At 42.9% G+C, this 27,638-nt stretch overlaps 1 pseudogene; it reads left to right on the top strand.

Annotated features, from left to right (window-relative positions):
* The first annotated feature begins 320 nt into the window (after window positions 1-320).
* The window catches only part of LOC113894622, a 57,247-nt pseudogene continuing 29,929 nt past the window's right edge, over window positions 321-27,638 (top strand).

Raw genomic sequence — 27,638 nt, forward strand, 5'->3', positions numbered from 1 at the left:
CAGCTGCCTGACATGTATGGTTTGACAGCAGCTAGACATGACTTCCTTCCTCAAAATAGCTCCCTATGCCTGAATTTCCCCCATTAACATAATACCCTTGAGTCTCACAGAATTGTCCTTTAAGAGAACCGTGACAACAATGCAAACTCCCCTAGAAGGCCAATTGTCCACTCGACAGGGGTCAGCAAACTTTTTCTGAAAATGACCAGATGGTAGATATTTTAGGTTATGTGGACCACATGGTCTCCACTGCAACTGCAATATTAACTTCTGCAGAGGTAGTCCCATAGCAGCCCCAGATGGCATGTGAGTGAATGGGCATGGCTGTGTTCCAAGAAACTCCACCAAGCCTGTGGCAGGCTGGACTGGGCCCATTGCACATGACCCATCAGCCCTGCGCAAGGCTGTAAGTCAGTGACCTTACCATCTCTCTACCCCCAGAGCCTCTCACATGAGGCATGCAGAATGAAGAGATGCTGCAATGCTGTTTGTTGAAGTAGTTACCAGCTAACAACAGTCCAAGGGAGGCTGTTTGATAGCCAGCATTTCCAGAAGGAGCCTTGATATAGCAGGGAATATTCAGAGGGCTGAGAATTGAGGAGGGTAGGGCTCTAAAATGAAATTTGCCAACTTAGCAATTTTAACTAAACAGATCTGTTGGTTATAGTCATAAATCTCCAGATTCCATACCTGGATGAGAGCATCACGGATCATGGTCCCCATCTGGGGACGAGCAGAAAGGAAAGATTGGGAGCAAAGGAATCAAATAAGAAACCCTGGGCACAGTCACTCTTTCCAACTTTGGCATTTTTGTTATATTCCTGCCTCAGGAATGATGTTTGCTTTTGTCATTCCAGACAATGAGCCAGAGTCCTGTTGTTCTGGCTTAGGTGAACCATAAAGCCCTTTGGAAACAGCTTAGTTCTTCTGTAAGCCAGGACTGCAAGGCAGCGTGCCACTGTCCTTCTTTCCTCCCTCTCTGCAGTTGCATCACTGTGGCAGTCACAGAACCCAAGATCAGTCTATTGACCTCTTTCAAGATGGCAGAAGTGATGACTGTGAAGGTGAGAAATGATTTCAGTAAAGGATAATTGCTGTCGTTTTCACTTGGCTGCTTTTTGGACTACCATATCGGTTTGGTAGAGCACAGAGCACTAAAGCCTGAGTTGTGTGTGCTCATTGCAGTTCCAGACTTTCAGGGACCTTGTGTCTGTCAGGATAGGTAAGGTTTGGCCGCAGTAACTTCAAAATTTCAGTTTCTTCACACAACCCACGTTTATTTCTCATGTTACATGTCCAACGTGGTTGTCAGGCAGGCTCTCATTAGTCGTTCAAGGACCCAGATACTCTTGGCTTCACCATCACATGTGTCTTCTTGATCATCTCATCAGGGGAAAGGGCATGGCATATTATGCCCCAGATTCTAAAGCCTCTGCCCAGAAGTGTCATAATCTGTCACATTTCATTGACTGAACAAGTCACATGCTACATGGAACTTCTAAGAGGGGGGTTAAGTGCAATCCTACCATATGCCTGGAAGGATGACACAGTAGTGAGTTAGCCTAATGACTACCAGAGGACCTGAATAAAGGGTTGAGGCATCAGCTTGCATGAGGAATCAAATATCCTCAGGGAAAGACACTTAGCTAGAAGCTGAGTACTGGTTCAGCTTCGGGAACAGGAGTTAATATGAATATTCCAGAGGCAGCACAGGAGAACAACGCTCATTAAGGAAAGGCAATTGCTGAAGGCCAAGTTGAAGTTGAAGCCTGAGGACTGAAGCAGGTATTAAAGAGAACTGAGGCTCCACAGTGGGAGAATCGTCAGACTGCCTTCTTCCAGGAAGAAGCAGCCTTTAAAAGAAAAAAAGGCTGAGATAAATGCAATGTGGATATCACTAGATTCAGTATAAAACCAAGGGTTAAGCACAGCAGTAGCTCTGAGAGTGGGTAAAACTACTGACGTGGAAAAGAGTTGACATATTCTGATGCAGAAGGAAATGGAGCGGTGAGGAAGATGCTGGTATGTCTGCCCCATCCTGGTTTCCAAGTGAAGCCCTCCAGGCACTACAGTAGCCCTAGGGCCCAAGGTAAAACGAACCAGGCCTGGGAGCCAGGCTAGCACAGTTGCGTAGATCGAGCACTGCACGTCTTGAGCTGCTGCCAGCCACACTGTGATTTATGTGAATGCAGTGCCCAGGAGCTGACAGTGAGCAAAGTGAAGAATCCTGAGTGATAGCCCTGTCTCCACACCCTATAAAAGGCAAGATTTAGACCCCCGCTCTTCACTTCCCACAGCTCCTGCCCGCTTCAGCGTCATTTCCTGTTTCTGGCCTTGCCCTCACCCTTTGACTCTGACAGCAGAGCTAGCTGTTCTGGTTTCAATGGTCAGGGTTTACCAGTGCTTCCCTTACTTGTTCCCCAGAAGTGAGGTCACAGAGGGTGAATTCAAGGTCATGCAAAGTATGTCAGCCTAGAGCGAAGTAGAGGAAGTCCGCTGTTTGCAAGCATGTGGACATCCCCAAATCAGGAGAGGCAAGGATGAGCCTGGAATCCCCATGAGCAGAGGACGCAAGGAATTAGGTTTTTTGTTTCTGTTATTGTCAGTCTCCTGGTTCACTGAGGATGGTGTGCAAGATAACAGAGGTATCTTCAGTGCCTACACAGTGCTCAGTATAAAGCAGGTCCTCATTAAATGTCGGTGGGAAAAAAATCATGAATACATATATTTAAAGAAAATTCAACCTTCTTCTTTCCATAGTCATAAGAATGAAGGGAATTTGACCACAAAACAAGCTACTGAAATGTGAAAAAGTCAACCAACTAAAGTAGAAGGAGAGAAGGTGGGTTTTTTTTTTCTCCTGTAGGAAAGCAAGGTACCATCTAGAACCGAATTGATGCTTGGGGATGGTGTCTTCTAGATAAACACTCACTTGTGAATTGGTCCTTACAATTTCAGTCCTAAGATGTTCAGGGGTGGAGTGAGTTTCAGTTCTTTAAATGCTTGTAAAAACACCAAGCAGGGTTAGTGTCTGGTATTAGCACAAAACATTGAAGGTATTATCACCTTGAAAACTAGCACCAAACATCAACAGTGTTGCCATAACAATATTGAACAAATAGAAAATTGCTTTAGTCCTTGGTCATTTTGAGGGAAAGCAATGTATTTACATACTTCTCCTTAGAGAAGCACAAATATAGGTGACAATTGAACGTGCATGGGTGTGGAATAACCATTTTTCATGAAATCATGATGCTCAGCAAAATAAATACTGAGACTGAAGCCAAGTCAATCTTAGGCAAACATTTGCCTCTGAATGCACGTGTGACCTCCCCTCCCATTGTCCTTCCCCATTTTACTTTCTGACACAGACATGTGTCTCTGTCAAGTTTTCTGGTGAAAACTTGACTCACATCAATAACGGTGAAAACTCAGCTCAGCATCAACAAGGCTCTGGCTTCATAAATATCTGTCCTCAAATAAACAGAAAATCTCATTTAGAAACAAAAAAAGAAAGTAGGGAAGATGGTAAAGGACAGGACAGAGGGTGAAATCTGACTTGATTTATTGGACGCTATTATCCAACAGCTTATTCTCTGCCAACATGTGTACTGGCCATCAAAAAACCCATGCTTAACGAAGATTTTCATCAACGCATTTGCTTAATGCCTTATTTACATGCATAGAATTCCACATAGCATTGCTTCTGACCAAGGGACTCAGGTCTTAGAGAAAAAGATGTTGCATGGGGTTCACACCATGAAATTCCCTGGGCTCACCACATATCAGGGGCTTCCCTTGTGGCTCAAGTGGTAAAGAATCTGCCTGCAATGCGGGAGACCTAGGTTCAATCCCTGGGTTGAGAAGATCCCCTGGAGAAGGGAAAGGCTACTCACTCCAGTATTCTGGCCTAGAGAATTTCAGGGATTATATAGTCCATGGGGTCACAAAGAGTCAGACACGACTCGACATTCACCATGTACCCCATCACCCAGGAGCAGCTGGCCTTGTAGAAGGCAGAATGGGCTGTGGAAGACTCAGTTACAGCCCAATTTGGGAGAATCACCTGAAGGTCAGAGTTCTAATTAATAGGATGCCACATATGCTTTGCGGAGAAGGCAATGGCAACCCACTCCAGTACTCTTGCCTGGAAAATCCCATGGATGGAGGAGCCTGGTAGGCTGCAGTCCATGGGGTCGCTGAAGGTGGGACAAGACTGAGCGACTTCACTTTCACTTTTCACTTTCATGCATTGGAGAAGGAAATGGCAACCCACTCCAGTGTTCTTGCCTGGAGAATCCCAGGGATGGGGAACCTGGTGGGCTGCCGTCTATGGGGTCGTACAGAGTCGGACACGACTGAAGTGACTTAGCTGCAGCAGCACATATGCTTTGAATCAGTTGCCAATACATTTCTCCCAAAGCCATAGGTCCAGGATCAAGGGTAAAAGTGGGAGTGGCTTTTCTCACTATGTCACCGAATATCCAGTCACAGCATATTTGCTTTCCGTGCCTGCAACTCTGGGCTCTTCTGTCTCTGAGGTCCAATTTCATACGGAGAAAAGCTTCCATCAGGTGACATGGAACTGCTGCACTGATGTGAAAGCCATGACTGCCAACTGGTGCTCCCCTTCCTGCTGAACTTGCTAGGGGAGAAGGGGTTTCTGTACTGGTGGATCCTCATTATGTACTGAGGGACATCAGTTTCCTATTATACAAGACCGTTCTCTAGAACTAAGGGATTCTCCAGGGTATTACATAGTACATCAGCCAGAATCTGATTTTGGAAGTGGCTGTTTTATGTACGTGCATGCTAAGTAGCTTCAGTTGTGTCTGACTCTTTGCAACCCTATGGACTGTAGCCCACCAGGCTCCTCTGTCCATGGGATTCTTTAGGTCAGAATACTGGAGTGAGTTGCCATTTCCTTCTCCAGGGGATCTTCCTGACCCAGGGATCCAATCTGCATCTCTTATGTTTCCTACAGTGTCAGACAAGTCCTTTCCTTCTAGCGCCACCTGGGAAGTCCCTATTACATAGTTCATGCTAAGTTGCTTTAGTCGTGTCCAACTCTTTGCAACACTATGGACTGTAGCCTACCAGGTTCCTCTGTCCATGGGATTCTCCAGGCAAGAATACTAGAGTGGGTTGCCATTCCCTTCTCCAGGGGCTTCCCAACCCAGGGATCAAACCTGGGTGTCTTACATCTCCTGCATTGGCAGGCAGGTTCTTTACCACTAGTGACACTTGGGAAAACCCATTACATAGTACACCCATGTCCATACTAAAAGGTAATGAACATGATATCATCTACAGCCAAACCAAGAAGCTATCATTTTTGTATGGAACTTTAAACATGTAGGAAAAGTGTGTACCTTAGCTGAATAGCCAAGGGAGTGATCCACGCTCCAAAACTACCTTTCTATGTCCCTTGGACTGCAAGGAGATCCAACCAGTCCATTCTGAAGGAGATCAGCCCTGGGATTTCTTTGGAAGGAATGATGCTAAAGCTGAAACTCCAGTACTTTGGCTACCTCATGCGAAGAGTTGACTCATTGGAAAAGACTCTGATGCTGGGAGAGATTGGGGGCAGGAGGAGAAGGGGATGACAGAGGATGAGATGGCTGGATGGCATCACTGACTTGATGGACGTGAGTCTGGGTGAACTCCGGGAGTTGGTGATGGACAGGGAGGCCTGGTGTGCTGCGATTCATGGGGTGTCAAAGAGTCGGACACGACTGAGTCACTGAACTGAACTGAACTGAACTGATGTTCTGCTCAGTGATGTGAGGACTGACCCCTCTCTTTGAACAGTTGGCTCCTGGTTGTGCTCTGCCTGTAGGGGGCACTAGCGAGATACCAAAAGGCTGGAATTGGGGTAGGGTGGAGACCTGCTGCTCTTAGGAACTTTGCCTCACAGGGACCCTTCACCTTGGCATTGACGAGGTCCATCCAGTGTCAGAGTTGCTTAAAGCAGCTTCCTTTCACCCTCTTAGGAGTACAGGCATAACCAAGTCCCTTCCCTGGAGCATCTAGGTTTTGATAATCCCACTTCCTCCTCTGTTTCCTCAACCCCAAGAGCAGTTGCTACTCTCACCGGTAATGATGTTGATTACCTCGGTTGTCCCCTTTTTGCTCCCTCAGCCCTCTCACACCTGTGTGATCAATTCTCCATCTTCAATTCTTTCTGTTGAAATTTCAAATGTGGTTTTTGTTTTCCTGCATAGACCCTGACTGATATCCAGCCTTAGAATGACGTTCAAGATTAGGCGGCATTTCAGTTATTATCCATTTTTTCAGAAAGATTCATTGGAACACTCAATCACAAAAAAGGGGGGGGGTTAAGTAATTTAATATGGAATTAGTATTTTTCAAGACTACTATCCAAATAGGAATGGGGAGATTCCTGTGAATTCCTGCTGGAAAACAAATTCATTTTATTAAAAGGTTTTCCTCTTTGTGTTTGGAGATTAAAGAAATGATAGAATTTATAATTCCATTAAACAAACAATTTCACTTATTTTTGATAAATTGCACTACGTGTGGTTTAATTACTGTGTCCAGAATAGCATTTCACATCTGTGGCCCCAAAAGCTGTTATTGCTGTGGACCTGCGGGACAAAGAAATAGAGCCCTCCTGTGGCCAATTTAAGTACTACAACCCCTTGCAGTTCAACGTTGATAGTATTAACATCTTGATCTTTCGTATTAACATTTCTGATCTTTGAACAGAAAAATATCATACAAATCCTGCCCTGCATTTCTAAGAAACAGAATAGAAGCTTACTATGCATAGAAATAATACCTGTGTTTCTTGGCACTACACAAATATAAAACATAAACTGTGTAATCAAGGCCATATTAAATGCCCAATTTTTGAAGGCGTAAGTAGAGGGAGTGAGAACAGGTCTGGGAACAAAAGAGCTACTTAGACCCTGTACGTGGCAGAGGTCTTAACACAAACACAGTGATTTACTTCGAAATTGGTTATACACACAAGTAAGTCTCCTGGGCACCACAGAGAAGAAAACTCAATAAATGCTGCAAGAGTTTTTGATGTGCAGATGCAATGAAATATGTACATTATTATCTTTTGTGGCAGAGACAAGGGAGCCCAGTGAAGAGGAGTGGTAGAGACCTCTCAGGGCAAGCCGGAGAGAGATGGAACATGGAAGGGGGGAGCATTTATGCTTTGCAGTTGGATGGCACTGGGTTTTAATGGCATTTTAGCACATCTCTTGCCTGGAAAATCCCATGGATGGAGGAGCCTGGTGGGCTGCAGCCCATGGTGTCGCAAAGAGTTGGACACAACTGAGTGACTTCACTTTCACTTTTCACTTTCATGCGTTGAAGGAAATGGCCACCCACTCCAGTGTTCTTGCCTGGAGAATCCCAGGGACAGGGGAGCCTGGTGGGCTGCCGTCTATGGGGTCGCACAGAGTCGGACACGACTGACGCGACTTAGCAGCAGCAGCAGCAGCAGCTGTGTGACTTAGGGCAAGTTGTCCAACCTCTCTGATTCTCAGTTTCCCATCTGTAAAGTGGATGTAACAATATCTGCTTCAAGACAATGTATAGTGTCATGGGGCAGGGAATATGTTTCTGAGCCAAGCTCCCAGGCTTGAAATCCTGACCCTGCCACTTATAGTGTGACTTTAGGCAAGTTATTTAACCTCTCTGTGCCTAATCTATAAAACAGGACGAAGTAGTACTGACCTTGCAGGGTTTTTTGAAGATTAAATGACTCAATATACACAAAACACTTAGATCAGGCATCGTGGATGAATTTTCCAGTGTTACTACTATTTAAAGTACCTTAGGATGCCTTCCACATGTTAAAAAGTAAGTGTTAGCCTTATTATTTGCTGTAAGTCATCATGGACAATTTACTTGTTATCTATTCCTTATCTGCTTCTTTCTCTATTAAGTAGAGTCAAGTGAAATTGCCATTTTTATAGGTGAAGAATACTTGAATGCAATATTTTCTTGGTTTGATGGAATACAGACCAGCGCTTATCACCAGGTCACACTCAGGGTTATTGGCAAGAGCTTAAGATGAAGGAATAAAGTAGGGCTTTCTGTCCACATTTATGCCACTGAGCCCAGAAGCCCCTTCCCTGCCTGTGATGACAAATCCCTTGAGCAGAATTAGTGGGGCTTTGTCCCCCCGCCCCCCCCAGTTCCTCTGCTAGTGCAGGAAAGGAGGAGAAGGAAGTGATGATTGGGGTATCTGTACCAATCTTACAGTCTGGCAAGGAAAACAGAATCCACCCCAGGTAGTTTTTATAGAGGGTACTTAATATGGAGAACTAGTTACAAAGGTGTCAGAAAAGTTTAAAAGCCACATAGGAGACACTGAAGCAACCCAGAGATGAGCAACAGTGGGGAGTAGCTACCACTTTGACTGCTGGAGGGGAAAAGGGCAAAGGGGGCATCAGAGCCAGAGCAGGGCCCCTGGCAAGAGAGGGAGCCATGAAGAGCTGCCCGGCCACTCCTAGAGCTGCCCCCACAAGCAGAGAGGGGGAGGGAGGTCTCTCTTCCTTCTGCTCCCTGGTCTCTGGCCAGTGCCTCCCTTGGGCTGAGCTCGTCCTTCTCTGTTGGCAAAGGGGCATGGGGTTTGCAGGCATTAGCTCCTTGAATACAGAGAAGAGCAGGGTAAAAGAGAAATGGACTTGCCAGCAAAGAGGCAAATGCCTGTCTGGAGAAGCAGAAGTTGAAAGGAAGAAGGGGAAAGACTGGAAGGTGGCGGCAGCAGAACATAAAGTCCAGCCTCCTGTTTCTGGCGCTTCAGCATCTTCTCAATCCAGTGGAGGTAGAATCCAGACACTTTGCTACTTTAGCCAGGCCCTTTCAAATAAAAACTGCAGGAACCACCAGAATCCGTCTCAGGTGACTTGATAAGATGGGGAGGGGTACAGGCAACTGGGCAGGAGCCTTCTGGTTGACTTATGACCTCCAGGCAGAGAGGTTTAAAGACCTGCACTGCATATTCTTGGCCTCCACCCTTTTCTCCTGATGCCAAGTCCAGCGGCCAGGGAAACAGACTTCAGGAGGAGAAGCCTCACCTTGGAAGTTGTCTCCTCTAAAAGTACAGAAATCAGACAACAGGATGCGATGTGGGTAGCCTGGATTGAATACTAGAACAGAAAGGGGCACTCATGGAGAAACTGGGTAAAGTTTTATTTAGTCAATAGGATTGCTAATTTCTTAGTTTTGACAAATGTACTATGAGTGGGCTTCCCAGGGGCGCTAGAAATAAAGAACCCGCCTGCTAATGCAGGAGACATAAGAGACAAGGATTTCATCCCTGGGCCAGGAAGAGCCCCTGGAGGAGGACATGGCAACCCACTCCAGTATTCTTGCCTGGAGAATCCCATGGACAGAGGAGCCTGGCAGGATACAATCATAGGGTCGCAAAGAGTCGGACATGGCTGAAGTCACTTAGCACACATGTACACGCTATGAATATGTTAGATGTTAACACATTATGGACTGGGCAGGGTCGGGGGGAGGGGTTAGCAGAAACTAATACCTGCGTCTGGCAATTTGTTATGTAAGTAAACGTTGAAGTGTCCCCAGTCGGTAATGTTCTGGAAACAAAAGATGTATTTATAATATGTAACGTTCTGTACTATTTTCTCTTCTGTAGATCTAAATTTATTTTAAAAGAAAGCCCACAAGATTTCTGTGACCTCCTCCAGAAAGGCTTCTTCCTTTAGCTTCAGTGGGCAGCTTCAGCTGACACAGCACCACTGAAGCACCACCAAGAAGAAGATGCTTCCCCCACAAACCCACAAAACACCAGTAAACACATTCAGGAGAGTGTCAGGAAGCTCATATCCAGAAAGACTTCTGCAGGATTTTTCATACTAGTAAAAAGCATGAATGCATAACAGTATCCTAAGTACAAGGAGCACGGTTAACTCGTGTTGTGACCACAGCCACTCTGTCATTCTCATTGATGGGGTTTGTGTTATACCCCCTTTGGTTAAGCCAATGAACTGGGTGATGTTCAAACTTAATGGACAAAGTTCATGCTCCGAGTGTGTGTTAGTCAGTGGTGTTCAACTCTTTGCAAGCCCGTGGACTGTAGCCTGCCAGACTCTTCTGTCCATGGGACTCTCCAGGCAAGAATACTGGAGTGAGTTGCCATTCCCTTCTCCATTCATGCTCTAAAGAAGTTCTTAACCCAAGCCCAGTCATGGTACTGGGTTATCTACAAATGAATTGACCTTGTATAGACACATTCATCTTTTAAAGTCACTTGAATAACTTTTAGAAAAAGCAGAGCATAGCTATACACACATACATACACACATGACCAGTTTAGGAAGCAATCTGACTCAATAGCACAGAAGTGTGAATTGATTTTTTTTTTCCAGCTTTTTTCCCATTGTCTTCTATCAAAGTCCCCGTTTTCCCACTGGGTGGTGGCTCCCTTTAAGGCATCTCAGTCCAATCCTATAACTTTTAATTCACTTTTGGTAATTATAACAGTCTCATTCTAGTTACCAAGACTTAGTTCTGTTCATTTTAAATTTTCAATGTTGTATATTTAATTCAAAGTGGCCCCTCCCAACATAGGTGGCTGCGGCTAGTTCTGATGGGGTCTTTCCCCCTCTGTCCTCTTTCTGATAGTTACTCCTCTGACATTGATCTGAGGGTGGGGACTGGGGAAAGTCTCCCTTTGGGACTGGTTATGATAAAATATATTTAGCCTCTTTCCTGTAAACTCCTGGCCACTAATCTATCTTGTAAACTGTATACTCCATTGTGGTTGCAGATGGAAACTCTAACAGTATCTAATAAAGAGACACTTGATTCCATTGACTTCTGATCCATGAGTACTAGCCCCAAATCTGCGTCCCCCTGATAGAATGTACTTCTTTGCTCATCACTCTGGCACTTCCTGGCAAGCCTGGGGCCCTGGATCTGATACACAGTCTGCAGCCTTAATCCACAGGCTCAGTACATCTTCTGGGCCCCTCAGAGACCAGCCAGGAGTGGTCTTTGGTCCTTCGTCTCTGTGTGGCTGTGCTCTGCTCAGGTCAGGTGTACTAGGTCAGGAAGCTTTGGCACTGCTAACCAGGACAGGGAAGGTCACCGCTTCTTACAGAACTCACAATTCTGTAATTAATTTGGGGGGTTTCTATCTCTGATCTTTGCAGACAAGATCCAGCCATGCTCATCCTCGTCCCCCTGCCCCCCAGAAGAAGGCAGAGATGAGGAAATGGCCTCTCTGTCTTGTGTACCACCTCGACCTCCAGCTTCCATCTCGCAACAGTATAGGACCTAACTCTGATTAGCATTGCTTGCCCCTGGAACTACAGACTGTAATACCAAGAATGATCTCTTATTGGTGCACTGGGACGACCCAGAGGGAGGGTATGGGGAGGGAGGAGGGAGGAGGGCTCACGATGGGGAACACAGGTATACCTGTAGCGGATTCATTTCGATATTTGGCAAAACTAATACAATATTGTAAAGTTTAAAAATAAAATAAAAAAAAATAAACTTGGCCCTAGAAAATTTGGAGGTTTCTCACACCGTGAGACCATCTTCCCTGTGTGTAAGGTCCAGAGCAGAACAAGAGCTCAGTTACAACCTCCCCGCAGACCCCTGGGCACATACACATAAATACATTCCTACTGGAAGCAGCTGCCCAGTCCAGAGGACTCACCTCTACGGCTCCAAGGACGTATCCTTTGAGATGCACAGTGGATGCTATAGATCTGTCCCACCTTGACATTCCTTTGAACTTTGTGAATTATTTTTTACTCTTTTAACACAGTACTGGCAGGGGACTTGAGAGGCAAAAATTATCAGGGACTGTTTCAAAGCTCCATCCATACAAAATCTGGAGGATGGGGGAGGTGCCTCCCCGTGGACCACTCTTCGAGGGAGAGCTGTCCATATCAAAGGAGCAAGTACTTGGCCAAACTTACCTCAAACCACAACTTCACACTGGCTGGCTGGAGTGTCCCCACAGGACTTACTTCCCTCCTGTCTCTATTCAAAGGCCACTTGTACTGATGATTTAACAATGAATATCTCCCTGCTGCGTGCTTCTGAGCTTAGACGGTGTTGAAAGGGCATCGCTGCCCACTTCTTTCCCTTTGTATTGCTCTTCCGAGGGATGTAACCAGGATGGAGAAACGGGAGTCAAGAAGTAGAAGGGTTCTCTCTAAGTAAATGTTTACAGCACTGCCTACATTTTGCTTTTAGAAGCATCGGCTGATGGCCTACTAAATGCCAAGTGTAAAGTAGGTACTGAGAGATGAAGATGAGGGAGGCATGGTCCCTGAGTTCCCAGTGCTCAGAGGCTGGCAGGGGAGACAGCCAACTGTAAGTGCGAGGGTGACGTGTCTCCAGGGTCAAGGGGAGGGATTCATCTGTTCTGGGTGCCAAGGTAAGGTTACAGAGACGGAGTGACCCAGGAGCTGGGTCTAGAAGGGTAAGAAGCTGAGGGTGGAGGTGGAGGGAGGCAGCAGCTAAACAAGGTCAGAGCTTGTGGCCTGCCTAGTGCTGGGCCTCTCAGCGGTGCCAGAGCCCCGAGTGCAGGCTTTGAGGGTGGTTTCCCTGGTAACCACACGGCAGTAGATCCTGAAGGATACCCCTGCTGCCTTGCGTCCAGGAGTGTGATAAAAACAGAATTGCCCGCAGCAAGTCTTTGGTGGTAGTATTTTCACCAAGCACTTTCTCATATGCCATGGAGTCCGCTAAGCAGGCTACATGCTGCAAACCTCACTGAATCTTTACAACCACCCTGCGAGCTGGTATGATGCGCCTATACCCTATTTTGCAGAGGAGGAGATAGGTTTAGCAGTATCAATAATTCTTTTGAAAAAGCACATAGCAAATAAGCAACAGAGCCAGGTTTTGAGCTCGGGTGACTATGACTCCAAATCTCCTATTCTTAACCCCCTCTCCTTCCTAAGAGGAACTTAGGAATCTCCTTCCTAAGATTCAGAATGTTCACAATGGAGTCCCTCCATGTGCTGGGTTCAGGGTATTTAATACAGACCATGAGAGCCAGGGCTTGCCCTCGAGGAGTGTGCACCCTATGGAATGAAAAACAGGTGAGCAGCCAATCGCAGCCCACAGTGGCAAGAGCTACGATATGTACCTACAGCCTTAAAAAGTAAAAAGATGGGGCAGCCACCCAGCAGAGAGCTCCAGTGATGAGTCCATGTGTGTGATTTATCTCAGTTTTAGAGTCCAAATGGTACTTTAGTGTCTCCAGTTCCGTTCAGTTGCTCAGTCGTGTCTGACCCTTTGCAACCCCATGGACTGCAGCACCCAGGGATCGAACCCAAGTCTCTTTCATTGTAGGCATATTCTTTACCAGCTGAGCCACAAGGAAAGCCCTTAGTGACTCCAGGACTCCGACTAATCAGGATCAGGTAATTTTACCCAATATTACACGAGGGATTAATCACCTTAGGCTTGGATAAGGAGTGTCTCTCCTAAGAAATAGGAAGATTAAAGTTTTTAATTTGGGAGAATAACAGGAACTTATCACACATTGGCAAGAGGTCTCCAGGAAGGAGATGTGGATTCCCTTAAGGGAGAGCTCCCACTTTGCCAGGCTCCCCCATTTCTATTCCTCTTGTAGTTTGCTACTCTGGTCCCTGCTGTAAATGACTTTTAAAAGACAGTCAGGGCTAATGTTCATTGCAGCACTGTTTATAATAGCCAGGACATGGAAGCAACCTAGATGTCCATCAGCAGATGAATGGATAAGAAAGCTGTGGTACATATACACAATGGAGTATTACTCAGCCATTAAAAAGAATACATTTGAATCAGTTCTAATGAGGTGGATGAAACTGGAGCCTATTATACAGAGTGAAGTAAGCCAGAAAGAAAAACACCAATACAGTATGCTAACGCATATATATGGAATTTAGAAAGATGGTAACGATAACCCTGTATGCGAGACAGCAAAAGAGACACAGATGTATAGAACAGTCTTTTGGACTCTGTGGGAGAGGGAGAGGGTTGGATGATTTGGGAGAATGGCATTGAAACACGTATAATATCATATATGAAATGAATTGCCGGTCCAGGTTCAATGCGGGATACAGGATGCTTGGGGCTGGTGCACTGGGATGACCCAGAGGCATGGTATGAGGAGGGAGGTGGGAGGGGGGTTCAGGATGGGGAGCACGTGTATACCTGTGGTGGATTCATGTTGATGTATGGCAAAACCAATACAGTATTGTAAAGTAATTAGCATCTAATTAAAATAAATAAATTTATATTTAAAAAATAAAGACAGTGAGGGCTGATTAAGACTGTAGTATAAGAGAAAAACAGTTATGTTCCACCTTGTAAAGTTAACTAGACAGAGCAGGGAATCTGATATTGAAAGGCAGATGTAGCCTGTCATCAGAGCTTCATTCACCTTTAAATTCAAGATTTTGCCCTCAAATCAGGATTTTTATTATCTTGTCAAGATCTTACCTAGAGCTGTTAGTTTTGTTTGGTTCAGCTATTTTAGGATAGAATGCTTTACTGAGCTTTATTGAGTGCAGAAGAAAGGTGAGAGTTACAAGAAAAAAAGCCTCACTCTTGAATCTTAGAAAACCTCATTCATTCAACAGATTCAGAATGTTCATAATGGAGTCCCTCCATGTGCTGGGTTCAGGGTATACAATAGAGACCATGAGACCCAGTGCTTGCCCTCGAGGAGTGTGCACCCTATGGAATGAAAAACAGTTGAGCAGCCAATCGCAGCCCACAGTGACAAGAGCTATGATATGTACATATAGTCTTAAAAAGTAAAAAGATGGGGCAGCCACCCAGCAGAGAATGAAGTTGAAGAAAAGTCATAGAAGGCTGCTTGGAAGTGGTGAAATCTGAGTCTTGAAAGATCAATCTTCAGGAGCATTTAACTCATGTTTTAAAGTCAAATCCTCACTTAAAACCAATAAACCAAATCATGAGGTCGTGCACTCACTGGACAATAAAAACGTATGCAATATTGACAGCCCACCATCCGTATTGTGGGAAAATTCACTTCCAAAGCAAAGATGAAAAGGAACAATCAATACAGCAGAACACACAATAAAATCTACCCTCATTCTAGCTGATGAACAAAGCTTAAAATTAGTGATCTTTTCTAGGACAGCAGTAATTTCAAAGTTAGACGCTAGGTGGTGATCTTAGCACAGTTTGCTGTCCTTGACATTGCCTGGAGAGAGCCAGTTAGGGAAGGTTCACCCTTTCTAGGAAAAACAAAACTCTGAATACAGCCATCATGAAAGTGAGTTGATTGAAGGGGATAATAGCTTTCATGGTATCTTTTCCCTATAACAAACAATATATATCTTCGGTTTACAGCAAATGTTTTCTTGTAGACAGTCACATCTACAGTGATGAGGACCAGTGGAAGGACACTCTCCCAGGTCCCTTCAGCCCAGTTGTTTTATAAAGGTAGCGATGCCTTTGGACAATGGAGTCGGGAGTTCATATTCAAGAGTCTCCCCAAGCAACCTTAACCTTGCACTCAACTTCATAGTCTCTAAGGAGAGGCTTGCAACCTGGAAGAAGTTGTTAAAAAAAGTCAACACCCAAATCACTAGATCTGAGCCTTGGTACAGAATGCCTGCCTCCCTCTCTGTTAATAGAAGAATGCTATACTAGAGGATTAGAGGTACTATGGAAAGCACGTTAAGCTCCTTGAATTAAAGGAATTATGAGAATACCAGATGTTAGCAATAAGTCTCAAAGATGACAAAGATAAGGGGAAACCTTAACTCTTAGAGCCATAAAATAGCAAGAAGTTGATACCACAGGCAAAAAAGAAAAATGAAGGAAATAGTTACAACTGAAAGTATTTTAGGTAAACAGGTAAATTATGGGGGAGAGGAATGTAGATTTCATTTATTATATGCAAAAGGAGTGGAAAAAATTTTTGAGATTGAACACCAGAAGTCAGCAAGACACTAGGCAGAGAATAAAAAAGGAAAAAAATGATTTATTGTTGATAATATTGTAAGCAAGCAGGTTATTTATATCTGGTTTCCAAGCGCTGACCTAAGAACTTGACCCATGCTAAGGGTTCACTGGTCTATGAGGAAAAGAGGAAAGAAGGACACTGTAAAAATATTTCAAGAAGTTAAACATGTTAAATTCTTTAAAATTTGCTTTTATCCTTAGATTAGATTTCTACCCTTCTAAAATTGAAGAAAAGCCTTCCTTCTGTGAAGTGGTCACCATAGAGCTGTTTGTGGGTCATTTTGCTGTTTTGTTGTGAGTCCTGACACCTCCAATCCGTGGCACCATTGTGTGGGTCCTGAAATGTGTTTTTTGGAGACTGACGCTGGTGTAAGGAATCCAGAAGTCTGAAAACTACAGAATCAACAACCCATTTAAGAGAGCAATAGTCAGCCAGGTGTTAATCACTTACTCATTCAACAAGTTTTTGCTGAACCCCTCCCGTGGGCCAGGCCCTCGTGTTGGGTCATGGGTGGTGATCCATGAGCCAGACGAGACCCCATCCATCTCTGACACCCATCGTGCAGGGGTGGGTGAGGCGTGAAGAGTCTGGTGGGAGGTGTCATATTTAGGATGGTGGCCTTTTAGTCAAGTAGTTGCACAGGGAAGAATTTTTAACATCTTACATAAAATTGAGCACTGTATTTCATTAAAGCTAGCTGGGAGTATTTCTTTCCTGTAACAGTAGGGTAAGTGAATGTTACTAGGGAGTTACTTAAGAAGTATCTCCATCTCCACTCTGAGAGTTGCCATGCTCTCTCTCCAATTCTGCCTGCTCCCTATGCAGAGTATGCCGTAAAGGAATCCGACTGAAGACAGAGGCCCAGAGGTTCTCAAACTGAGTATCCATATCTATCCTGAAAAGGTAGACTAGGTAGGTATGGGCATGGACAAGATATTTCTCACCATGTCATGGCAAAAAGCAAAGTCTGTTTAAGGGATCCACGGTTACTCCCTTTCTGATATGTACAGGCGTCCCTTAAGGGCATTTTGAGACTCTTGGGAACATTGACTTATATTTGGAATTGATCCCAGCTACAGTCTGGGTCTCCAGTCCTCAATGGTCAAGTCAGCAGGAGAATTTTCGATGGAGGAGATTGAAAGCGCCTGATAGTGAGTACGCTGGTTTCCATGGTGACATGCTGAGTACTTACTGCTCCTTAAAGACCAGCAACATGAATAATTTAAATTATTTATTAAGGACTGCCTAGCCTAGAATATAGGGATCTGGGTTAAGAAAAAATTTAAAGCCTCTGCTTCTAGAACAAAAGTGATAAATAAAGATACCTAAAAGGAGGCTTAAAAGTAGTATTTAGAAGTGGTTTCCTTTATAGAAAAGTCAAAACATACAGAGATTGGCTATAAACATTTACATATCAGAGAATTGTTTCAATGCATTACCTTAAGCTTTACAAGGTTTTCAGGCCCTTTAGGGAAACGTTTCAGTTCAGGTACAACCTTACAAATTATTTTACTACCGCTTAGTTCCCTTAACTATGCACCTGTGGGTCTTACTTTACATTTTTAGTTCACTTGGAATTATTATATCTGCAGTATACCCCTCAGCCCAAATATATCTGGCCAGTTTGGGCCCCTTCAAACCAGTGTGGCTGCCAGCACCATGGGTGGTGGATGGTGAGTGCCCTCTCCATTGCACGGCATCTGCAGACTTGGTCCAGAGGTGTCTTTCCTGTATTTCTCGACACTCTGGCTTGATCTCATAGGTTCACTTTGCACATATCTTTATTCCCAACTGTGAAGAAACCACGATGCTTCAGGCACATGACTAGGTAAACAGAATTCCCACCCTGCTCATCCACCTCTGGCCACCTGGTCTCTGCACTGCTCTTCTGGCTGGGCTTTTCCATGGATAGAAGAAATGTGTGCTCAGTCATGTCTGACTCTCAGCGGCCCCATGAACTGTAGCCCGCCAGGCTCCTCTGTCCATGGAATTTTCCAAGTAAGAATACTGGAATGGGTTGCCATTCCCTTCTCCAGGGGCTCTTCCTGACCCGAGGACTGAACCCACATCTATTGCATCTCATGCATTGGCAAGCAGATTTTTACCATCTGCATCACCTGGGAAGCCCATGGATAGATCTCCCGCAAATACCCCTCTTTCAATGATCTCTCCAACAGGCAATTTTCTTGAGGCCAGCCTTGTATGATAAGGCCTTGGATCACCCTCTTTGAGGACCACCCTTGAGACAGCCTCACCAGACACCAACTGGCTCAGCAGGAGGGCCTGGATCAGAGTCACCTTCCCCTTTCATTGCTTCCTGACTCCCTCCCTCCCTCCCTTCTTTTGTAAATTCCACATTAGATCTCAAATCCAAATCCTCAGCTCATGATGTCTCATCACCATCTATCTATGCAAGGCTTGTTTCCATACCTTTCTGGTATGTACAAAATTATGTATTTCCTGTGGAAAAAAAAATACTGTTGTCTCCTATGCAGGTATTTTCAATGTACACAAAGTTGTGTACACAAATTCAACGTACATGCATATTTGTGTATTCAACGTACACAAATCGTATTGCACTGTACACCTCAGTCTGTTTCTCGCTTTTTCTCTCAGCATTCTGATTCAAAGTTCTCTTTATGTTGCTAATCATATATAAAGCCTTGGCTAACCGCTGCTTACTCCCTAGAGAATATCCACTACAAGGGCTTCTCCATTCTCTTAGTGAGGGACCCCAGATGGCCTCTACCTGAAGGTGAGAAACAGCGAACATCTTCATATACATCCCCTTAAGGACCTTTGTCAGCAGGATGACAGGCTTTCCCAGCAGGATGGCTCAGTCATCAGATATACTAGCCTTAACTTGACCAAACAGAGCAGGCGGCTAGCCGACCTGACCATGCCAGTCTACAGGGCCACCAGCAGGGAATAAAGATCTTTACATCCCCACCTCTCCACAACACTCAGTGTGAGATCATGCGGGATCTGATTTGAGTAAAGTGAGAGATTTTGTTTTAATTTCCATTTTTTTGGAAACCTCAGTGACTCTACCACCTCATCACAGACTGGATATCATTTTATGCTTTTTCTTCTTTATATAGCAAGTGTTTTTTCCCTTTGATTGAGTTTTTTTTTTAATCTTCATTTATTTATTTTGGCTATTCTTGGGTCTTAGTTGCAGCTCTCAAGATCTTCATTGCAATATGTGGACTTCTTAGTTGCAATATACAGGATCTAGCTTCCCAACCAGGGATCCAATGTGGGTCCCTTGCATTGGGAGCACTAAGTCTTACCCACTGGACTATCAGTAAAGTCCCTGACTGAATTTCTATTAGAATTAACAAATTCCCTACCTGTTCTCCATCTCTTACCTTGGTCCATGGTTATTTTCATTGAACAGAAAAACTTATTCTTGGGGCAGTCAAATCCATCCATGGTTTGGTTTGTACTCATAGCTTGTATTTTGGGGATTTTGTTTAAGAATTTTATTCCCATTTCAGAGTCACAAAAATGTTCTCTGATGTATCTTCTATTAACTTTCTGTTTTGCCCTTCTTATATTTAGGTGTTAAACTAGCTAGAGTCCATACATGTATATGGTGTTAGACAGGAATGCAGCTCTGTCTCAGAGCCTCAAGTTGTGTTTCATTGGTCTATTTGTACTTTTATCAGATGTTTGCTGTTTTTATAACTATGACTTTGTGGTAAAGCGATCCTTCATTTCCCCACACTTTGCTCTTCTTTTTCAAAGTTGACTTGGTTACTCACGAATCCTTAAACTTCCTTATCAAATTTACATTGAATTATTGGATTTCTAAAAGGAAAATCTAGCTGGGATTTCATTGGGATCTCATTGAATTTATAGTTTTCTTTGCTGAGAATTGACATCTTTATTATAATAAGTTATCCCACTCAAGGGTATGGAACAACTATTCATTTACTCTTGTCATATTTATATATCTTAATAGAGTTTCATATTTTTTCCACTGAGACTCTAAGTATATGTTTCTGCATCAAATTGTTTCAGTAACTATTGCTTAATAGTATTTCCAAATTTCTAGTAAGTCTAGTTTCCTCTTGTTATCTTATTTTTTTCTCTTAAGAATGTTCCAAGCTAGTCCTTTTTTTTTTTTTAACTTATGTATTTAACACTCTCACTTCACTTTGGGGCTTCCCTGTTGGCTCAAACAATAAAGAATCTGCCTGCAATGCAGGATACCCAGATTCAATCCCTGGGTCAGGAAGATCCCCTGGAGAAGGGAATGGCAACGCATTCCAGTATTCTTGCCTGGAGAATCCCTTGAACAGAGGAACCTGGCAGAATACAGTCCATGGGACTGCAAAGAGTCGGACACAACTGAGCGACTAACACTTTCACTGTACACATTTATTTTTACAGCTTGATGAATATTCTGTAAGATGTATATTACATACTCGTATACCAGAGAGATCACTAAATGTTCTTTGATAAACTAATCCCTAGGTATTTTACCATTTTTGTTTTTGTTTTAAAGTGTATCCTAGTTTCTAAAATATTTTTAATAAATAGTTGCTACTGCTGTAGAGAAATGCTACTGATTTTTTTAAGTTGTATCTGACAACCTTCTTGAAATTTTATTCATTCTAATAGATGGTTGATTATTCTAATAGTTTTCTATTAATATATAGATGATCTTGTCTATAGCAAATGACAATTATTTTGTTTCCCTCCAAATCCTTTGGCCTTTGATTCGATTTCTTTCCTTACAGTGCACTGCCCAGGACCTCCAATATTAAGTTAAGCAATAATAGTGAGACTGAGCATCCTGTGTTGTTCCTTGTCTTAGAAGGAATTCCTCTAGAATTTCTCTATCAAGCATAGTGTTTTCTGTAGATACTTAGCATATGACCTTTATAAAATCAAGATATTTCCTTCCAGATCTGATTTTCTAAGAATTTTTATTTTTAAGCATACATAATTATTAAATTTTACTGGCTTCTGCTGCAATAATTGTATAGGTTTTCTCCTATAGTCTATTGATGTGGTAAGTTACACTGATTGATTTTTCTGATTTTGAATCATCCTTGCTTTCCTGGAGACAAAACTTTCTTAATAGTGTCTTATCATTGTCATAATATAGATGATGATAACATAGTTATATTGGCCTCACTAATATTTTTAAAGATTTTTTTCAAAGAAGCTTTGGGTTCACAGCAAAACTGAGCAGAAAATACAGAATGTTTTCCACATACTCTCACCTCCACACATGCATAGCCTCCCCCACCATCAACATCGCCGACCAGAGTGGGACATTTGCTGATGTACCACACTAATGAACATAAACTGACAGATCTTAATCACTCAAGGTTCATCATTTACATTCTGGTTCAACCTTGGCATTGTACATTCTATGGATTTGGAGAAATGTATAATGATATGTATCTGTCATTATAGTATCATACGGAGAATATTTATTGTCCTAAAAATCTTCAGTGCTCTGCCTGTTTATCTCCCTTACCCCACTATAGCCTCTGGCAACCACTGATCCTTTTACTGTCTCACAGTTTTGCCTTTTCTGGAAATGTTGTAGAGTCAGGATCATATAGTACGGAAACTTCTCAGACTGGCATCTTTTAGTTAGCGATACACATTTAACAGAGAGATGGAGCCAAAGCAAAAACAGCACCCAGTTGTGGATGCGACCGGGGATGGAAGTAAAGTCCAATGCTGTAAAGAGCAATATTGCATAGGAACCTGGAATGTTAGGTCCATGAACCAAGGTAAATTGGAAGTGGTTGAACGGGAGATGGCAAGAGTGAACATTGACATTTTAGGAATCAGTGAACTAAAATGGACTGGATGGGTGAATTTAACTTGGACAGCCATTATATCTACTACTATGGACAAGAAATGGAGTAGCCCTCATATTCAACAAAAGAGTCCAAAATGCAGTATTTGGGTGCATCTCAAAAACAACAGAATTATTTCTGTTTGTATCAAAGGCAAACCATTCAATATCAAATCCAATATGCCCCAACCAGTAATGCTGAAGAAGCTGAAGTTGAACGGTTCTATGAAGATCTATAAGAACTTCCAGAACTAACACTCAAAAAAGATGTCATTTTCATTATAGGGGACTGGAATGCAAAAGTATGAAGTCAAGATATACCTGGAATAAAAGGCAAATTTGGCCTTAGAGTACATAAGGAAGCAGGTCAAAGGCTAAGAGAGTTTTGCCAAGAGATCGCACTGGTCATAGCAAACACCCTATTCCAACAACACAAGAGAAGACTCCTCACATGGACATCACTAGATGGTCAATACTGAAATCAGATTGATTATGTTTGCAGCCAAAGATGGACAAGTTCTGTGCAGTCAGCAAAAACAAGACTGGAAGCTGACTGTAGCTCAGATTATGAACTCCTTATTGCCAAATTCAGACTTAAAGAAAGTAGGGAAAACCACTAGACCATTCAGGTATGACATAAATCAAATCCCTTATGATTATACAGTGGAAGTGAGAAATATATTCAAGGGAATAGATCTTACAGACAAAGTGCCTGAAGAACTATGGATGGAGGTTTGTGACACTGTACAGGAGGCAGGGATCAAGAAATCCCTAAGAAAAAGAAATGCAAATATGCAAAATGTATGTGTGAGGAGGCCTTACAAATAGCTGAGAAAAGAAGAGAAGCTAAAGGCAAAGGAAGAAAGGAGAGATATACCCATTTGAATGCAGAGTTCCAAAGAATAGCAACGAGAGATAGGAAAGCCTCCCTCAGTGATCAGTGCAAAGAAATAGAGGAAAACAATAGAATGGGAAAGACTAGAGATCTCTTCAAGAAAATTAGAGATACCAAGGGAACATTTCATACAAAGATGGGCACAATAAAGGACAGAAATTGTACAAACCTAACAGAAGCAGAATATATTAAGAAGAGGTGGCAAGAATACACAGAAGAACTATACAAAAAAATCTTGATGACCCAGATAGTCATGATGGTGTGATCACTCACCTAGAGACAGACATCCTGGAATGCAAAGTCAAGTGGGCCTTAGGAAGCATCACTACCAACAAAACTAGTGGAGGCGATGGAATTCCAGCTGAGCTATTCCAAATCCTGAAAGATGATGCTGTGAAAGTGCTGCACTCAATATGCCAGCAAATTTGGAAAACTCAGCAGTGGCCACAGGACTGGAAAAGGTCAGTTCTCATTCCAATCCCAAAGAAAGGCAATGCCAAAGAATGTTCAAACTACCTCACAATTGCACTCATCTCACACACTAGCAAAATAATGCTCAAAATCCTCCAAGCCAGGCTTTATCAGTACATTAACTGTGAACTTCCAGATGTTCAAGCTGGATTTTGAAAAGTCAGAGGAACCAGAGATCAAATTGCCAACATCTGTTGGCTCATCAAAAAAGCAAGAGAGTTCCCGAAGAACATCTACTTTCGCTTTATTGACTATGCCAAAGCCTTTGACTGTGTGGATCACAGCAAACTGTGGAAAGTTCTGGAAGAAATGGGAATACCAGACCACTTGACCTGCCTCCTGAGAAATATGTATGCAGGTCAAGAAGCAACAGTTAGAATTGGACATAGAACAATAGACTGGTTCCAAATCGGGAAAGGAATGTGTCAAGGCTGTATATTGTCACCCTGCTTATTTAACTTATATGCAGAGTACATCATGTGAAATGCCGGGCTGGAGGAAGCACAAGCTGGAATCAAGACTGCCAGGAGAAATATCAATAACCTCAGATATGCAGATGACACCACCCTTCTGGCAGAAAGGGAAGAACTAAAGAGCCTCTTGATGAAAGTGAAAGAGGAGAGTGAAAAAGCTGGCTTAAAACTCAACGTTTAGAAAACGAAGATCATGGCATCTGGTCCCATCACTTTATGGCAAATAGATGGGGAAATAATGGAAACAGTGACAGACTTTATTTTGGGTGGCTCCAAAATCACTGCAGATGGTGACTGCAGCCATGAAATTAAAAGATGCTTGCTCCTTGGAAGAAAAGCTATGACCAACCTAGAAAGCATGGTAAAAAGCAGAGACATCACTTTACTGACAAAGGTCTGTATAGTCAAAGCTATGGTTTTTCCAGTAGTCATGTACAGATGTGAGAGTTGAACCATAAAGAAGCACACAGAGGTCTGTGTTTTTTAGCTTCTCTAGGACTTCACTTTCACTTTTCACTTTCATGCATTGGAGAAGGAAATGGCAACCCACTCCTGTGTTCTTGCCTGGAGAATCCCAGGGACAGGGGAGCCTGGTGGGCTGCCGTCAATGGGGTCACACAGAGTTGGACACGACTGAAGCGACTTAGCAGCAGCAGCAGCAGCAGTACTGAAGTACTAGAGTGCTGAAGTGCTGAAGAATTGATGCTTTTGAACTGTGGTTCTGGAGAGTCCCTTGGACAGTAAGGAGATCAAATCAGTCTATCCTAAACGAAATCAACCATGAATATTCATTGGAAGGACTGATGCTGAAGCTAAAATTCCAATACTTTGGCCACCTTATACAAAGAACTGACTCATTTGAAAAGATCCCAATGCTGGGAAAGATTGAGGGCAGAAGGAGGAGAAGGGGATGACAGAGGATGAGATGGCTGGATGGCACACCAACTCAATGGACATGAGTCTGAGTTGGCTCTGGGAGTTGGTGATGGACAGGGAAGCCTGGTGTGCTGCAGTCCATGGGGTCACAAAGAGTCAGACATGACTGAGTGACTGAACTGACTGACACATTTACCACATGCCTCCATGTCTTTTCATGGCTCAATAGTTTCTTTCTTAGTGTTAAATAATATTCCATTTTCTGGATGTATCAAAGTTTATTTATTCATTTATATTTTGAAGGACATTTTGGCTATTTCTAAGTTTTGACCATTGTGAATGAAGTTGCTAAAAAAAGTCTTTGTGCAGATCTTCATGTTAACATAAGTTTTCAACTCCTTTTGGTGAATATCCAAAAGTACAAACTTTTGGGTAAGAGTATATTTAGTTTGTAAGAAAGCACGAAGCTATTTTCTACGGTGGCCGTAGTATTTCACATGTTCACCAGCTACAAATGAGAGCTCCTATTGCTACACATATTCACCAGTATTTGATGTTGTCCGTGTCCTAGACTTTGGCCATTCTAATAGGAACATAGTGAAAATATCTTTTTTAACAAAGGAAATAACACTATAACATTACTCACCTACTGAAAATGTTCTACTGTTTTCCAATCACAATTACATCCCAGCTCCTTATCACAGTCTGTTAGGAAAGTGACTATATAATTTATCTATTTAAACTAGGCACTTTTGAGGCTCTACGTGTAACAATGCCACGATAACCTCATATCTAACCCTTTCTCTGATCCCTCAGCTCCAGCTACATTGGCCATGTTGCTGTTTTCAATAGTTCCCACATTAAGGCTTTTGTACCAGCAAAAAGTCAATAAGGATGCATGAAATGTTTATGTGGCCAACATTATATCTGGGGATTTGGTGAACAAAACAAAGTTTCTATTTTCATTGAGTTCACATTCTAGAAGGTCCTTCCATCTAAAAGACTCTTTCCCTAGATTCCCACATGGTTTGCCCACTCGTATCACTCAGGCTTTTGCTCAAATGTCCTTGAAAAGGTCTCCCCTGGATAGCCCATCTACAATAGACTGCTCCTACCACCCTGTCAATTGCCATTCTCTGCTCCTAACATTATTTTTCATCAGTACTTGAAATTTTACTAGTCATTTGTTTGTCTTCTTATAGTCTCCCTTAGAATAAAAGGCCAGGGTTTCTGGCCTCAGTCACTGCTGTATCCCTAATCCTGGAACACTACCTGAATCATCAATCAATTATTATCTATTTACTAAATAAATAATGAACAGTTCGCTGTGGACATTTAGTATAGATAAACCTTTCCCTTTGGGAAGATTTAATTATGTTTTTCAAGAATGTTTAATAACACTGAATTTCTGAGAGATGTCTGAAGAGAGGATCCCTATCACAACCATTTCTCTTAAAAAAAAAACAAACACTTTCTCATGTCTCCTGTCTCTGCAATAAACACTGGACTACAAGGAGACTCCACCAATATTACTGAGCTCTCTTAGTATCACGAAGACCCAGACTAAGAGCACATGCATGAAAGAGTTCATGAGTCCTTCTTCTGAGGTTTCCCATGGCAGATTCATCCACCAGTTTCCCTTTCGAAAACGCTGCACTTTTGAAACTGCACATCAAGCATACTTCAGCAACTTCGATGCTGAAGTCTGTGCTGCAAAGGCTTATCAGGGGTGTTTCCCCCTGTGGCGCAAGTTCAGCTGGCTGGAGTTTTTTCAGGTTCTTGCCTATGTGCTTCCAAAAGTTCTCTGTAGATAAGCATGTGAGTGAGAATGAGCTGTAATTATAAATTAATGAAAACAATTTTCTGTCGAACTTATGGATATTGTTCTCATGAAGATTGTCTGGCTAATCAAATGTTTTTCCTTCATTCTGCCAAGTTCCTCAGAAATTTAATTAAAAGTGGCTTTGACTGTGTGTATCCAAGGGAAACCAATTCCTGGTTTTAACGAAGGAAGAAATGAATACTTAAAGCAGGCTGCTATTATGGAGCAGGAGAGCACAGTAGGGTTTTGAACTGGCTTGCATGCCAAACAGAGCTGATGACTTAAAGAATTTGTAGAGAGAGATATTTCTTTGGAGAAGAGAATATCATGGAAACATTTCATTCAGTGTGACTTTCTAAGAGGCACGTGTCATGTACTTCTTGGAAAGTAATTCCTTTCAACCTTACAGTCATTCTGCTTTAAACATACAGTTATCTCAGTTTCAGTTATAATGCTTCTTGAATTTTGTATGTTTCAATCCAGTATTACCTGATTCCCTGTGCTGTCCCTCGTCTATTTTCCTAGACTGCAGTCTTATCTCTGTAGTTAGAATGCAGCTGGTGTTCAAATTCGACTTGAACAGGTGAAATTTTTCAATTAGCTGCATGAAACTGGCCAAGACACTGAATCTCCCTGTGGCTCAGTTTGTTTCACCATAAATGGAGCTAGCATTACCTTCTTGTTGGGTTGCTGTGAAGAATAGATGTGATCCTATGTGGGAATATTTGTGAACTACAATCTGGTGTGAACCAAGCCAGGACCAAGGTGAAGCAACTGAGGGGAAAACTGAGGGGGAACTCCCCAAAACTCAGCAATCAAAATAAATATTTAAATACTGCATTTTTTAAAAAGTCAGATTTACTACCAAAAAAACTCCATGAGGAGCAAAATATCAAAAACATTGACCCTCAGTGTGAAAATGTGAGCACTGTAATCACCTGCGTGGTAGAGGTATAAAGGAAAGATATGGATCAAAGACTCGATTAACAGTCTTTGCCATGTCACACTTTTTTTAAGATTGTCCTTTGCTTTCAGCAACTGGTTTCAGAGCTGGGCTGCTTGTGCCTTCTCACTGTCGGGTCAGCTGGAAGCTATTCTCAACATGCTATTTGCTTGAACTCTTGATTTCTTTTTCTTGCAGGTAACAGGGTTGCCTGACGTCTCTTTCCTTCTTCAAGTTCCTCTGTTGTCCTGCGAGTGGTGCTCTGGTTCTTTGAAAAAGTCTTTTAGTTTAAGATTTGCTGTTCTTTAATCACAGCATCACCAACTCGATGGACATGAGATTGAGCAAGCTCAGGAGGTTGGTGATGGAC

Source organism: Bos indicus x Bos taurus, chromosome 6 (genome assembly GCF_003369695.1).
Source record: "Bos indicus x Bos taurus breed Angus x Brahman F1 hybrid chromosome 6, Bos_hybrid_MaternalHap_v2.0, whole genome shotgun sequence".
NCBI classification, from domain to species: Eukaryota; Metazoa; Chordata; class Mammalia; order Artiodactyla; family Bovidae; genus Bos; species Bos indicus x Bos taurus.